This window comes from Triturus cristatus, chromosome 5_2 (genome assembly GCF_964204655.1).
Source record: "Triturus cristatus chromosome 5_2, aTriCri1.1, whole genome shotgun sequence".
NCBI lineage: Eukaryota > Metazoa > Chordata > Amphibia > Caudata > Salamandridae > Triturus > Triturus cristatus.
The window spans coordinates 862,652,426-862,669,165 of NC_140588.1; positions in this window are offsets into that span (position 1 = coordinate 862,652,426).

The window sequence follows — 16,740 nt, forward strand, 5'->3', positions numbered from 1 at the left end:
GGGCATACCTGTCCAAATCGGGGTTGCAAATGAAAAAAGAGCAATTGATGGACAGAATGCAGAAAATGTCATACATTCATCCCATTACAGAGATCTGGATCTAAATCCATCGTTTTTGGTTCCCCATGCCATTCCAGTTTGAACCCAGCCATATGCAAATCAGTCTTGACCCTGCACCCAATGGGAACAGTCCAGCCCAAACTGCCAAGCCAGGTACTCCCCGGACTGGAAACAAGCATCCTAGGACCGTTTTTAGGGATTCACCCCTCATCAGCCAGGATAGCTTGACTCCTGTGGCATGGAGAGCACAATAGACTTGACTGGGGGTGAATGTTCTGACTTGTTCTACATTCCGTCTATGATTTGTGTGTCTTTAGATTATTAAAAAGGGCATTTTTAAAGTTGTAATCATAAATCCAACTTTACCATTAAACGGGATTTATTTTTACAAGTTCATTGGTACCAAACACTACCATCCTTCTCCTTCTCAATCAGGAATTATACTTAATAGTTGCATTAAGTAAAGTCCAATGTTAACCTATGAGATGGGTACGCCTCACAATGATTTAAAACAAATTTGGTAGTTTTTCACCACTAGTACATGTTAAACTAAAATGCATATTGCCAGGCTTTTACTTACACAGCACCCTTCCCTATGGGTTGCCCTGGGCCTAACTTAGGGGTGACTTATATGTAATAAAAGGGGAGTTTAAGTCTTGTAAAGGAGTTTTAAATGCCAAGTCGACTTGGCAGTGAAAGTGTACATAAAGGCTCCGCAGTGACAGGCCTGGGACATGTTTGAAGGGCTACACTACTAGCATTTAGTTAATTTACAGGCCCTGGGCACATATAGCACACTTTACGAGGGACTTATAAGTAAATTAAATATGCCTATTGTGGATTCACCAATGTTACCATGTTTTAGGGGAGTAAGCACATGCACTTTAGCACTCGTTAGCAGTGCCCAGAGTCATAGGCAAGCAAAACAAAACAGCAAAAAGTGAGGCAAAACAGGCAAAAAGTTTGGGGGAAGATTACCGTAAGGCTGACAGGTCTAAGAGCTGCCCACTGTTATAGCTGACATCGCTAGTCACTTTTCTCATCAACAACATGGTACCTTACTCAAATTTAAACATGGGGATAGATCTGGCATACTTTTTGCATGTTAATTTAGTCTGGTATGGGAGAATGATATAGCAGGAGACTGCCATATTTACAGAGATACGGCACTCTTCTCCCCTCTCCTTAGTGGCAGCTCACGATCAGGCAACTCTGTGCTAGGCACACACCTTTGCACCACAGTGCAAGGGTGTCTGAATGAGTCTAGCATAGGTTTTGTACTGGAAGTTTACTTGGGGGATGCAGTCTGACGTTTCTGTGTGTGTGTGGGTGAGTGTGTGTTAGTAACCCACTAAAGGTTAACCGAAACTCCGGTTTGTGATATGCTTGATAGCGTATAGATATGGCTTCAGGTGTATATGTATGGAAATGCCCTGTTGCAACATCTATAAAAAAGACACAAAGGCTTATGCAGCATGTACATTAAAGGCACATTTTACTGCATCACTATCATCAGAGACACCTCGTTCCTTGAGATGTTGTGTAACTGCCTGTCTGCAATTGCAACAGGAGCTGCCATTTTTAGTGAACAAGTTCAATCAACATGAAATCCAGAATGCAGAAATCCCTGACGAAGAAAATACTTTTAGAAGTCACGTTTGACGTACCTACAGCAAACAGGGGTTTCCTAGTTAACTTGTATTACATAAACAATGTTACAATGGATGTCTCTATGCAATTATCTCAAAACTAAAGGAGAGACTGAGGGACCCATTAAGAAAAATTACAAAGTGAAAATTAAGAGAAGCAGAGGGTGAAACAGAAGAAATGGGCTTCACCTCCTTCTTTTCAGGAATCCAGTAGAACTGGTTACAATTTGAGAGACTGTAATGAAATTAAAAAGCAGGATCAGTGTCAGTGTTCTTATAGACTTTTTTCCCGTTCTTTTCAAGACTTTGACAGTAAAAGGACCGAAAGAAGTGGGTACCAAGTACAGCAGTAAGGACAAGTATAGAAATCATAATAGTGAATTAGGACGTATAGCTGAGATTAGTATAAACAAGAAGAGAATATTGCCGACTCCAATATACATTTAAAAAAAAAAAGAAAGTAGCCGAACTAGCTAAAAACATGCCATGCAAACTATGAATACTATTGCAGAGCAGGACTTGGGCAACAACACAGTGATGATAGTACACTAAACTCTCCAGGAAGTTCTTGTATTGAATCTGACTGATGAAAACATACAAGATGAGATTCTGGATAGACATTTAAATCCTCTGGATGGGGTTTATGATTTAAAAAGACATATTGTGGACAATATACTATGCAAAATGAAAGCAATATTCTAGTTGTATGTATCTGTTGCTTACAGTAATATCCTTACACAGGATGACTTACCTCTAGTCTTTATGAGGGATGCACCTAGAGTGAGGAAGTAATAAAAAGTGCATGCTCAGTCTTAGTTCCTGAAGTTGTAAGGGAAATCTGTTCATACAAGTGGGCTTTGATACAAACTCCAGCCTTTTGTAGTAGCCAAGCAGAGTGGGATAAAACCTCTACTCCATATGTTCTTTCTTTATGGAGTGAGCCCGAAATACAGACTCAAAATCCTCTGAATCCGGAAGCAATGCGCAACAGAAATTTTTGATCAGCTATAATATGAAGGCAATATAGCACTTTGTAGTTTAACAATTATTTAAAAGATTGCTTATGAACTATAAGAATAGTCATGGCTTATTTGCCATATGTGTTATGGACATCTTGCAAACAGCTCCAAAGACGCTACCCTACATTGATGATATATACATGAGAGTTAATGTCTTAAATACACACCTGACTAGGGTGGACCGAAAAGTAATTGTATTGACTTCACACAGTTACAAAATTAATTTTAAAAAAATCCAAAATGTCTTTCTTGAATGTGGTTATCCTCAGATATGAATTATCCAATGAGGGCAGAGATCTGGCACCAGACTTCCTCAGAATTGTGCTACCTTACAACTGTTAAGAAAGCTACAAGCCCTGCTGGGATTTCTTAACTTCAAAAGGACTTTATTCTCTCACAATTTTTCTGCAAAACAATAGACAGAAAACCACACAGTAATCATGCATGCTCTTCAAGCAGACATGCTAGAGACAACATATTTACAGACTAGGGATATCTCGAGAAACCTAGCTGTTAGACTTGTCCCAAGTTCCTCAGGTTAAACCTATGTAGTTTCCAATGAGCGTAAGACAGTAGCTATTGCTTGAAAAATAATCACATTTGTATTCAACAGCTTAAGTGCACTTCGCTCCCACAGAAACAATTCTTTCTGCTGTGTAGACAACTTTCTTATAAGAGTTCTATTTGACACAGGAAAAACTAATAATCTAATCACTAACATACCTGCATTAGTAGGAGCAACAAAAGCAGGCATACTTCATGCTCGCGCTCTACACTCATGTTGGGTGCAGTGGGCCTCTTCTTTGGGTGCAGTTGATGTAAAATTTGCGTTTCTTCCAGCTCTCCACATTAACAAATTCCTCAATATACGCCAAACATAACACAAACTCCTCTTACCCAATGAGTCTTATCAGAGTACGTTTTATACAGATGGCTCTGGGCAGCCTGAGACTGACACTAAGCAATTGTACTCCACATCTGGTGCTGCAGTGCATGGACTCTTTGAAGATGACACTCAGGGCCATATTATCAAAAACGGCGCAAACATTATCACCGCTTTAGTGGCAGGAAACTGCCACTAAAGGGGCAATAGGGGCTTGATAATATGCCCTTTGAGAATTCCAATAGAAGCCCAGGTTCTGGTGTCAAGGACATCAACCCTGGGCTTCTATTGGAATTCTCAAGGGCATATTATCAAGCCCCTTATCGCCACTTTAGCTGCAGTTTCCTGCCGCTAAAGCGGCGATAATGTTTGCGCCGTTCTTGATAATATGGCCCTCAAACTTTAGGTGATTGCATTGCACAGCTAGCAGTGATTCATGCATGGTTACTTCCTCTTCTGAAGTCTTTTTCTGCAGTTCCCACACTAATAGCGTTGGATTCATCCTTCTATGCAAGGTTACAATGCTTATTTGAATTAGCACATTGGTGCCTGAACTGATTGAAGGATTGAAAATGGAAATCAATAAAAAATAAGCAGCTCTGTGTATAGGTGGTTGTCAAACAAGACATCAACGTGAAGGAATTTACGGTAAAGGGAACTGTTCAGCAAAAGTAACTGCTAAGGCAGCTGTAAATTCTTTTAAAGCAGCAGCATTAACCAGATCTGAAACAAAAATTGACACAGACATTTTGGTGCTGATACAAGCAACAGACATGGATGAAAAGCCTCCAGATGGCTTCCCCTGTAAATTCTCCTACACCCTCAGTTAAGATAACACGCCTCTGGCGTTAGACCTGACACCAATGGATAGTAGTCTCCTAAACCTTTTGACTTCACCCCTCTTGTTTTGTGGAATTTGTTTTTGTTGACTTGAAGACTCTACACACTGTATTATTGCTAGTGCCAGTGCCAAACCTCTCTCTGCTTTAAACACTGCAAGATAAGCTTGCACCCAATCGGCACACTTAATATACTTATAAGTTCCAGTAAAGTGGTACTTCAGGTACCCATGGCCTGTACATGTATTGGTACTAGTGGGCATGCACCACCTATTGTGCCACCTAATTAGACCATTTAGACATGTCTCAGCTCTGCCATTGCAGCCTGCGTGTGCAGTTTTAAACAGTCCTTTAGACCTGGTAAAATACACTTTTTGCAGGCCTAAACTTCTTTTTTGATACATATAAGTCACCCTTAGGATAGGCCCTAAACAGCCCATAGGGAAGGGTGCAGTAGATAGTAGATTTAAAAAGTTGGACATGTACTTTTACATTTTACACATCCTGGTAGTGAAAAACCAAACTTATTTTTCCTTGTTGTGGGGTCTCCCTCACCAATAGGAGAACATTGAGATACCTTATTACATTTAATAAGTGATAACTTGTGATTGGAAACAGGTAAAAGTGTCATCTTTACACTTAAATTAATTGTGATTTAAACCCCCCTTTAATGGTAAAGTCAGATTTTGTCACAATTCTGAAAAAGACACTTTTAGGAAGCTGCCATTTTCTTGCCCTAACAATTTTGTACACGCAGCCTGCTTCCTGGCTCATGTGTGCTTAGCTGTAGTTGGTTGTTGACCTTTGTGTACTTCTCCTAGACAGCCACACAATAGAAGGACTGGGTGTAGGCAGGATGGGCTATTCTGACTCAACAAGATGGGCGGAACTGTCAGCTATCGCACTTGCACTTCAAAGGCCCTGCCTCAGCATGCACAACGACCTTCACACTAAGCCATTGCGACTCCAGACATCCTGGTACCAGGGCAGGGAAGCAGGACATTTCAGACACCTCTTTGGGGGGAAACCCCAGAAACTCACCACACTCCAAAGGTAGCACCAGGTATAAAATAAAGACTCTCAGACCCACTCTTCAGTACGCTATTGGACCAGTGGAACCTACATAAGAAGGACTGCCCTGCTGCCATAGGACTGCTGTGCTGTTCTAGGGATAAACATGTGAGCAGTGCTATTTCACAGTTTCTGGAAGATAATGGAATTTTACACCAGATGGTCTTTCTGTCGGAGCATAGTACGGAGTCAGCTCTACTTATGGTCACCTAAAAATTAAAAAGCATACTGGATCAGGGAAGGGCCGCGGCTCTTGTGTTATGAGATCTAAGCGCGGCCTTCAATGAGGTAGACCACAAAATTCTTGCCAATAGGCTCAAAAACATTGGAATTAGAGGTACAGCCAACTAATGGGTGGCCTCGTTGCTGAGTGACAGATCTTTTCAGTGTATGGAGGCCGGCATTTTGTCAGACACTTTCTCCGCCCCTTGGGGAGTACCTCAGGGATCCTCCCTGAGCCCGATCCTTTTTAATGTCTATATGAGCGCATTGGCTCACATAGTTCAGGTGTTTCGACTCTCCATTGTGTCATATGCCGATGACACCCAATTAGTGGTGTTAATAGCCGACTCTATTAATTCCAACCATAGACAACTAACTCCGTGTCTGTAAAAAATAGAAACATGAATGGCTGATTGCAGTCTCAAGCTGAACGGGGACAAAACTGAGCTTATGATCTTGGGCAGCAATTTCAGCCCTCGCTTAGAGATCCCTTGGCCAGCAAACTGCCCCCCACCCCAACTCCAAAATGCTCCATAAAAAATGTGGGTACGTGGCTCGATCAGAATTTAACTATGGAGACGCAAGCCAAAACATTGGCGGGCATATGTTTTGGGATCCTCCGGATGATCAGGAAAATTCTGAGCCTAATCCCAGAGAACTCATGAAGGACGGTGGTACAAGCCTTGGTGGTCTCGAGACTCGATTATGGCAACTCGCTATACCTTGGGTCATCTAAATACGTCACCAATAGGCTACAGGTTGTACAGAACGTGGCAGCTAGACTGCTTCTCAAGATACCCAGGAATCAGTCAGCTACAGCCCCCTTGAAAGAGTTGCACTGGCTCCCCCTTCAGAATTTAAGTCCGTCTGCCTGGCACACAGAGTTATGCATGGTAGAGGCCCAGCTATGCTACGAAATTTGATCTCCCCTTATTCATCCCGCCGCTGTCTCAGATCAGGGTCAAATTTTCCATTGTGCACCACCAAAGTTAAGAGATCAAGGTGGGGTGGCAGATCATTCTCTCACATGGTGCCGAAATTCTTCCTCGAGCAAGATTGTTGCTGATTGAGATGCCGCTTTCCTGACCCTCGATTCATTAGACGGTCAGGCTCCGGACGTTTTATTCGCCTCTTGTAATCACAAGCCGGGTATCCGTGCTGTTTTGAAATATTCCTTCCTCGTGACTCACGACGCTGGACCCAGGGAAATCTAGATCCCCTTTGCCCTTCGCTCTTATCATTAGCCGTCTTTCTTTGCAGTTTTGAATTATCCCTGCCTTCTGATTCAAAACGCTGGACCCCTGTGAATTGAGATCCCCTCTGTCCGACGTTTTATTCATTAGATATTCGCTACCAGCACACCCTGTCCACCTCCAAGATCACGAGTTTCACTCTCGCTTTTGCTCCAGCACTGTTTGAACCTTGAATATTGCAACCCAGTCCTGATGATGATCCCAATTTAACCGGATCGAAACGCCGTCGACCTTTCAGCTCAATTGATGGCCTTATGGTTCTTTAAAATGAATATGTAATCATTTTTATTGTATATAAAAAAAGTGAATTTAGAACCCTAGTGTTTAATTTTTCAACTATTCACTCTCACTTCACCTTGCGCCGTCTCCTGCTGTTTTCACCTTGTCACTTGTGTCGCCGTCATCGTGTCACGTACACTTTTAAGCACCAAGTACAAGTTCGGGTTGTCCTTATGCCTATCGATTTTGTGTACACTGCTGATATAACTGTTCCATTACTCTGCTTAATTTAGTTTGTGTATGTCCCTTTGTATTTACTTTATTTAATACAATATGTCTTTTTTCAAACTCTATTACTCAGAGTCTTCCTTTCCTCTATTGTAATATCTTGCACATGCATTGTATTTGTCTAGGTTGAATGATACCAGTTGAGAATTTTTGTTGTCTCGTATACTATTACCCCAGTCTCAACGAGGTTTACGGGTTGATGCTCCTGTTGTTCATTATAAGAAACTCTGGAACAGCATGGACCCAGAATTGCGAATGATCGTAAATGAACAGTCTTTTAAAAAGAAACGTCATTCTTGGCTGTTCTCCTAATCTTCACTCCAGATAGCTGCCTTACCTGTTATAGCGCTGGGATGCCTGCGGGTAGCCATGCACTCTATAAATCCCTCAACCTAAACCTAAACTTGTCTTAGGCCTCCCTGCTACCTGAAAAGGAAGACTGGAGCTACTCAGTTCATTTAAAGCTACCTGACTATCTTCAAGGGCTGATCAGCTGGCCTCCTGTTCTGAGCTTTGGAGACATAAAAAGTTCCATAAAAAGTCTCCCTGCAACTGTCCAGCTGGCCCACTACACTAGACCTAGCTGGATCTGCAACTAGATGTGCCTGAGCCCTGCTGGTCTTTGATGGAGTGAGTGCCTGATCCCCAAGAGGTGCCTGGTGTAGTATCCGTTGAGATCCTCCTGGAAGAAAGCAAGAAATCCTGATGTTTTGGGCTCTTCGAGATAGTGAATGGCCACTTCACACAAAGATTGTGCCTCCTGCACTGACCACTAATGCAAAGCTCAGGTGAACCCGACACTTCACTTCTACAGAAGATTGCACTTCTTGCCACAGAATCAACAGCCTGCAGTGCCTACCAAAGCGAAGCTCCAGCAACAACCATCTATGGGGTCTTGTAAGATCTTCATGCTACAGTGACAGCCATCCGCACTGCCTAGGCTGCTCTTCCTGCTACAGCAATGACCATCCCTGATGCTCTCCCTCCTTCTTGTGACCTCCTCCGATGCAAACAAGACTTTGAGAAGGTTTATTCAGTGGAATTAACCGGGTCCCTGGTGTCCGTACTTTGATCCATTGCAGTAAGCCTGAACGTATGACTTTCAAACAGTCTCACACAACCAGATAACCATGAGTGGCATTTTATGCTTTTGGGAGCTACACTTACCATAAATCTTTGAAGGTAAATATCTTCGATTCTACTGCTTGGATATCTGTCATTTTGGGTTCAAGTGATTCATATAATATTAATACTTTAGGCATTGCCCCTCAGGTAAGCCTGACTGATTTTGTGCCAATCTAACAGAGGCTTAAGCATAGGTTAGTTAGTGACTTTTTGTGGTTCACCTTGACAAGAATTGCGGTTGTTGCTTGAGAAGGGTTTCACCCCCTCAACCAGAATCCAATTTCTCATAGCTGGTATCTGTCTCTGAAGTTGGTGATAGGGTAATACATAAAAACCAGATAGACCATCTCTAATTAAAGTATCTCATTAGGGGTTATCGTCTGCTTATGCTAGTTAGAGTGCCACAATAGGCATGCAACACCTGAAACACTGCTTTCCATACTTATGGAAATAAGGTAAAAACTATGAGCAACAATGTAATATTTGCCAAAATGTCAACACTCAATGTGAAACGACCAGCACAGACTCCATTTACAATCTCTAATCACCCATTTATGTCAATCATATCAGGACAATCAAATCTACCAATCAATTGGTTGCATTCGATTCATGTTTCTGATTCCTATGGGTTTGGCCACAAAGTATTGCTGAAGCTTGACCAGTCATAAAGGATGTGCTGTGCTTAGAAGCCATTGGTGTGGTTCATCTCTTTTCTTAAGACAATGGTCCTGCATTAGCTACAAAGGTTTTAAGGGATGCTGTGCCTGCTCTGGAAGCATGTCTGCAACACTCGCACCAGTTCCACATGGAGAGAAATGTGTTAACAGAGTGTACCAATGGTGTGACTAATCAGGCTTTGACCGCCAGGGTGTTAAGTTCTGGACCAAGCTTGTATTAGAATCAGTATAGGGTCCAGCAAAAATGAAATATTTTGCCTATAAAAGTATTAGGTGGTTGCACTCGATATGATATGCTCTTTGAAGTATCAGTGTATGCACAATCAGTCAAGTTATTTGACAAATGAACATCACTAACCCTATTTTAATTCACTCCAGTTAAAACATTATTCTTTACACACTACAAACAACAACCCACTAACCCCCACTTCATCATACGGCTTATAGAAAAGATCTCCATCAAAGTTCCCCTTTGTGGGTGTCCGTTGGGCATTGCAGTACCGGCCCAACGAGGAGTAAGCCCAATGATGAAGCATGACACCTTCTGGGGTGAGTGAGGTCACTTGCTCCTATTGGAGCTCTCTTCGAATCCTGGAACACTAGCCCTCCTCCTCTACACTTCCTGCCTGATTTGTTACTTTATCCTTAGGGACAGCACCCCCATTTATATAAGGCTTATAATGATTAGGGGTGGGCGGAATTACCGGAAGTGCCTTTCACCAAATATCGCGAAACGGCACAAAATCTCCGCGATCACGCGATATTTCGGGTGATCGCGGAGATTGTGCTTCCGGTTGGGGTTTCACTTTCATAGTGGGGGAAAGGGCGGGAAGACGTTGCCCACCGCTGGTGTGTGGGGCGGGGCTTCCATGTAGTTCACATGCAGCGGGCCAGAGACCGATCAGAGCAGCAGACGAGGAGACAGAACCTCCTGGTGTCAGGAAATACACGGGGATTGCGCTCGAGAAAGTCATGGCTGCACAGAGCTCCATCAAGGACCACAGCTAATTTTTAACGGTAGATATGGGGAGAAAAGCACACCACGGCGCCGACGGGCCCCCTCGAGTCAGCTGTCCATCATAGTGGGGGAAAGGGCGGGAAGACGTTGCCCACCGCTGGTGTGTGGGGCGGGGCTTCCATGCAGTTCACATGCCGCGGGCCAGAGACCGATCAGAGCAGCAGACGAGGAGACAGAACCTCCTGGTGTCAGGAACTACACAGGGATTGCGCTGGAGAAAGTCATGGCTGAACAGAGCTCCATCAGGTAAGGAGTCGCCAGCTAATTTTTGACGGTAGATATGGGGAGAAAAGCACACCTGCCCAGCCTCGACCTAGCTCCCGAATGTTTTAAATTTGAGCTTGCCTGCTGCCTTCAACTCGACAAGGCGACAATTTCCGTTCCCTCGCGGAAATTGCGACAATTCGACATTTTCGCGTTCCGCGCGGAAGGCGAAAATGTCGAATTGTAGCAATTTCCGCGGGCGGAACGGAAACTGTCGCCCACCCCTAATAATCATGCCTTTCAGGGTCTTGTTGAATCTTTCAACATGCCCATTACTGTGGGGGGTATGGTATTGAGAACTTGTATGCTGCACCACATTCATCCTACATGGGCTTCACATAGGCATACATGAAGTTGGTACCTCAGAAGGACATTATCTCCTTGGAGAAGCCCAAGGGGGTAAATATTCCAATCAGTGCCCTGGCCACTGGTTGCATACACTGTCCTCAGAGGAATGGCCTCTGGTCCACCAAGAACAGAATTAACCTGTTGCCAAGGGTGGTCTTGGGGTCTGGAGGCCCAAAAATATCAATGCTCACCCTCTCAAAGGCTATTTCTACCATGAGGAAGGAAAGCCTTCTGCTTTGCCCCTGGCTTCCAGCTGGCCTGGCAGGTGGGACAAGAAGACATGCAAAATGCATTTGAAGCTATCATCTCCCGGGGCCAAAACAAGTTTGTAACCAACTTTACAAAGCATCGGGCTTGGTGCAGCTGTCCTGCCAGAGGTATGTCATGTGCAATACCCAGTAGGAACACCCTGTAGCACCCTGTAGCAATACCCAGTAGGACCACAAACACTCTGGTTGCTCAAGGCTCAGGAACCTTCAACTTGCTATTTAGGATCACCAGAGGTGTTACAGCTGCCTGGGCCTTGGCCTTTCGCTGTAGGTCCTCAAGTGTAGGGCACTCTATCTGCGCTTTGAAGAACTCTGGCCGGCATGACCCAGTTTCAGTATGCCAGATTGGGTAGGTCCTAACGGGTCGCAACAATCTCTCAGTAGGTTCCAGGGTGATCCTGCCTCCTCCTAGACTTTGATAAACTCAGGAGTGAGTTTCCAGCACCACCAGCTCTACCTATTTTTGTCAGGTACCTGGGCCATTTTTCCAGGCTCCAGGTCCTGTTGACTTCCCTCTTGGCCTGCCATGAACCGGCTGTTCAGGCACACCCACGCAGGCAGCCATAACATCTCCAAGTGGGACCGCAGCTCCACCTCTTTCCAGATGGTGTGTTCCATGTCATTTTCAAGCAGATGATTAGCAGGCATGGCTAGAGTCACAGTTACCCTTAAGAAACCTGGGACCTCCCTTATTCAAAGGGAAACAGAGCCATAGTGTAGTGTCTCTCATGGTCATCAGCTGTCACAACCTGGTGGAATACGTTGGGAATTATCTGTTCTGAGGACACCCGATGAAATCTCACAGAAATCATGCGGAATCCTGTGTCTCTCAGAGTCTCCAACATCTGACCATTGATCGTGACCCACTGGCTATGCTTTTTTGTATTGTTAGGCATGTGGGCCTTAGGCACCACCTCTCTGTCACCCATGGACACCAGGGTAAACTCTGCACTCCCCCTAAGCTAAGTGTGCCAACCTCCTACCTGAGTGCGAGACTTGCCATCACCGGGTCTGTCCACCAGTAGGTGGCTGCTGCTTTTTCGGGCAGGTGGGATCAGCCTTTGAGTGTACGTACCTATAGCACTAAAGGCACCTAGGAGTAAAATGTCCTGAAAACTTCTTCCCATGGAAACCTCCTGTCATTTGGTTAGTATTGGGCTAGGAATCCTTCCCCTGAGAGCTCTTCTGGGGGCCTTTTGAGAGCTCAGATGTTTTATCCTTGCCCCCCTCCAATGGTGAGGACCCTGTCCACCCTTGTGGTGATTATGCCCAGGTAATGTTTTGGGCACTCTGGTACTGACCCCTTTGCAAAGGAGCTTTACAACGAGCTTCCTATCAATAAGGTGCTTGTAAAAGTCTGGCAAACAATTAATGAACATGTGCTCTCTGAAAATAAAGTGACACCATCCATCAACATCACTCACATTTCTGCCCCTCGCCTAACCATTCAGTGCCTTCCCAGAGTACTCCACAAAATTCATCCAAGATAGACATTTTGTTATTGGTTTATGAGGATGGCAGCCCCACTCAGGCAGCAATCACAATCTTTGTCATGGTTAACCACAAAGTCACTAAATTAACCTGTGCTTAACCCTCTGGTACCTTGACACAAAAGCAGTTCAGCTTAAGTTATAGGTATTGTGTAAAGTATTGGTCAGTACGCCAACAGTAAAAAATGAAAACACAAGAAAAATCCCAAACCCATTTAGTAAATAGAATAAACTTTCACAAATATAATGTAACCAGGATGACAAAAATCCAATTAGCAGAACTAGAGCTATTCAATTTTAGGATTATAGGTGAAAGTGACACCAAGAGGAAGAAAGTGCCAACTGTGGTTATCTAGTTGCGCTATACCAGAACAAAGTCACAAGTTCAGGCCAACCGTGATGGAGCATGGGCCCGGTACAGGACCGACTTCGAGCTGTGGGGAGTTTAAATTTAGTGTTGTTGGTGTTTAGATGCAAGGTCCTGAGTTGGTCTGCGCTGCACTGGGTCAATTTCAACAAAGGTGACGATCAGGAGATGTAAAGTAGATCAATGCAAGGTCCTGCATTGGGTTGTGCCATGCTAAGTCAGGTCCAATTAATTCACCGATCATGAGATGCAAGGTGTTGCAATGTGAGGTCCTCCATCAGTTGACATCACTCTGCATCAGTGAAGAATAAATCTTCAATTGCACCAGGAGGAGTATACTCCAGCCTAGGGTCCAGGCCCTGAAAAGGCACCTCTTGTGAATCAGGACTGATTACAGCAAAGGTCAGCAGCAGGGCTCAGGCAGCTCCAGTTGCAGATGGTCATCTGGGCAGTTGCAAAGAGGCCTCTGAAGCTTGCTGTATCCCTGTGCCTCTCACAGGTCAGCCACCTGACCCTTGGAGCCAATCTGCAAAGCCTGGGAGGAAGACAAGCAGGTCCAATCTCCCTTCTTCGGACAGCATGGCAGTCCTTCAAGCAACAGGTCAGCCCTTCAAGCAGCAGGGCAGTGCTTCTGAATCTTCTACAAGCCCACAAAACATTCATACTTGGTGCAAGCCTGGTTCAAGCCTTTGTATGAGGGCACTCCCTATCCTACTCCCCCATCCTCATTCTAGAACGTTCTCCTTTATTCTTTATTTTGATCAAGTGGTTTGTATGAGGGATTGTGACGCGACATGTTTTTAATCTTGTACAATGTATGTTTTTTAATGCAATAAATTTAGTAGTGTATGACCTAAACGTGGAAGTTTATAATTGGACATCAGGGTGTTTAAAAATGATCAATGTGTTTCGGTAGCAGTCAACTTAATTTTATAATTTGCTCAGTCAAGGGATATCTGTCTTTTACTTATTGTTACCAAATACAGAGTAGGAAAGATGTGCCAATGATGGCTAGCACATTCCAGCTTAAAAGCTGTGAAGGAGCATTTGTCTAGAATAAGTGAACATATTGAATTCTCTGAATTCCTCCTGGGTCCACATCAAGCTAATATTGTTTTTTTTATTGCAGCTTCTTATGCTATAAATAATGAAATGCAAAAACACTTGGATAAAGAGGCTGCTGAGAGAACTCGACGAGCAGAAAAATAAATTTGACATAATGACATTTAAGGTTATTGACAATGGTATGCAAATACTCGCTAAAATAGTGTATTCTTTAAATAAAGTAATCTCTTTGGTACCTGACCTTCCAAAAGGGGATTTAAGTCTTCTTCAACAAGGAGAGGCTCAGTTGTGACCAATTATACAGTTAAACTGGGCACTGAAAGAAATTGTGTTATTAGTTGTGCTGAATGTGTGTACTTCACAGTTAATAGGTCCACAATTGGCTTGTACATTTCATTATGTTTGTGTAGGCAAAGTTTGCCTCAAGAGTTATTTGTTTTGAGACAGGTTTATTGAAGCTTTGCAATTCTTTGTTTTTGTTTTTTAGTTCTGCATCTGAGGGACTTTTTTCTTTTGTAATGTTTTGTTATTTTTAGTGGTATTAGGATAGCAAAAGATTCCTGGAGCCACTCAGAGTTTATAAACTGAAGCTGTTGTGTCAAGATTTGTTTTGGATATTTGGTGCGTTTCTAGGTCCCCAAAATTCAGTTTGTTCCAAGGTCGATAAGTAGTTGCCGGTAAGGTGGGCTTAGATATGGTGAGCTGTGGTGTCTTGTGTTGGAAAAATACCAGGTGGTAGTCTGAACATGTAACTGGAGTAATCCTTTCGAAGGTAACTAGCTCTGGATTTGCAAAAATGACATCTAGGATGTGCCCAGTGATGTTTGTGGGTTTGGGGGACAATGTGATGTTGGTTCAGTGCATCTAGGCCAGTAATGATAGTTCTGGGATGTGGCATTTTAGCTTTGTCATGCTGTCTCTTTAAGGCCACCAAAGATGCTTAGGTTTGAATACAGTGTAAGAAGGTTTGAAGCTGTGTCTAGAAATATGTCTGGCAAAGCTCCATTGCTAGGTGGAGATATGCAAATAAGGAGGATGTTACAAGAGAAATCTGGTGCAGGGCCTCAAAGCCATGTATGAAAACATCCTCAGCTTTGTTGAGATTTGTTGTTTCCTTAAATATAATAGCAAGTCTGCCTACTCTTTTGCTTATGAGCTTTTGCCTAACAGTTTTATAGTCTGGAGGAATAGTTTTATGCTGTCCTGGAGCAATGTCATCCCCAACCATGATTCAGTTAGGAAGAGTAAGTCATATTATGTGTCTGGGAATAGGTTATAGGTGTCGTACACATTTTTAGGTCTCGCCTAGGCAGCGCTTGCGCTGTCTCGCTGAGACATGCAGTATATACTATAGGGTGGAAGCTTTCTAGAAGCTCTGCCCACTCTCTGCCCATCTTCTTGATTGGCATACATCCGAAATGCTGCCTTCTGATTGGTTTTAGGCTTGTTAGTCCCTCCTCCTTACAGGCATGTTGTAATTTGTATCCTTCCCTGGCTATTGGCCCCTCTACTCCAACAGTATTTTCTGCCCTGTGTCTCCCCACCCCCTCCAGCAGCTCGTCACCTCTCGCCCCCTATCAACCCCTCCACTCCCGTTCGTGCCTTCTTAAATACCCGCACTCCCATTTGTAATGTAATACGTCTCGCATAAATGCGAGTTGTATTGCATTGCCAATGCTTGTTTTAAAGTAGTACACAGTCATTTACAAGCACGCCCACCTCGCAGTTTCTGCCACTCTGTGAGCTGGAGCCCACCCCACATTGTGGTTGAGCGGGTGCCCACCCGCATTTTGTGTTCCTTGAGGCGGGAGCCCACCCCCAATTGTGCTCAGTTAAAGGCGGGAGCCTACCTCGCACTTCGGAGCCGGAGAAAGCAGCACGACCTGGAAGTCAGGCGCCTGTGCCTGGTTGTAGGTGGGCCCGAAAAGGAAGCGCGAAGACCGGAAGTCAGGCGTCTCACGCCTGAGTGTGTGCGGAGTTCCCGTGCACTGAGGAGAGCCCCGCACACTGGCCACAGGAAGACGGAGCTTCCCCGATTGCTTCGACACCGGAGAGGGATATTGGAGCCTTGTAGGCTTCCAGAAGAAGGACCAGAGCCTTGCGGGCTCTGTGCTGCTGATCGCTGCCTGCCCCCAGTTCCCTCCACAACACAGCCCAGTGAGTAGGGCCGGTCGGGCGCATTGTTGGTGCCTATTTTACCAGCAGGTCACAGCGATGCTCCCAAGCAGGAGGTGGGGAAAGCAGTGGTGGCAGCACAGAGTCTCTGGATCTGTTGGGTTGGTTGGAGATATTTGCTGAGCTTTGTAGCTAAGTTTCCTGTGTGTAAGCCAAATAGGCACAGTCATGCGTGCGCATCTAGCACAACTGTGTCATACATGCATGAGGGCACGTTTCTATAGCACTTAGTACCTCTGGCGCGGCGTTGCATTACTCTGTTGCACTATCTTGCCACTTCAGACACAAAGAGAATAGTAACATCTGTACACGTTATGACTCATCTGAAGCCTGTGTTTATTTGCAGCACAGAAACTGGGAAAAAGGCAGTTTGGTGTTCGAAACAGGCATCTAAACTCAAATATCGAAAGCTGTGGGGGTCCCAGAACCAGCACCCACA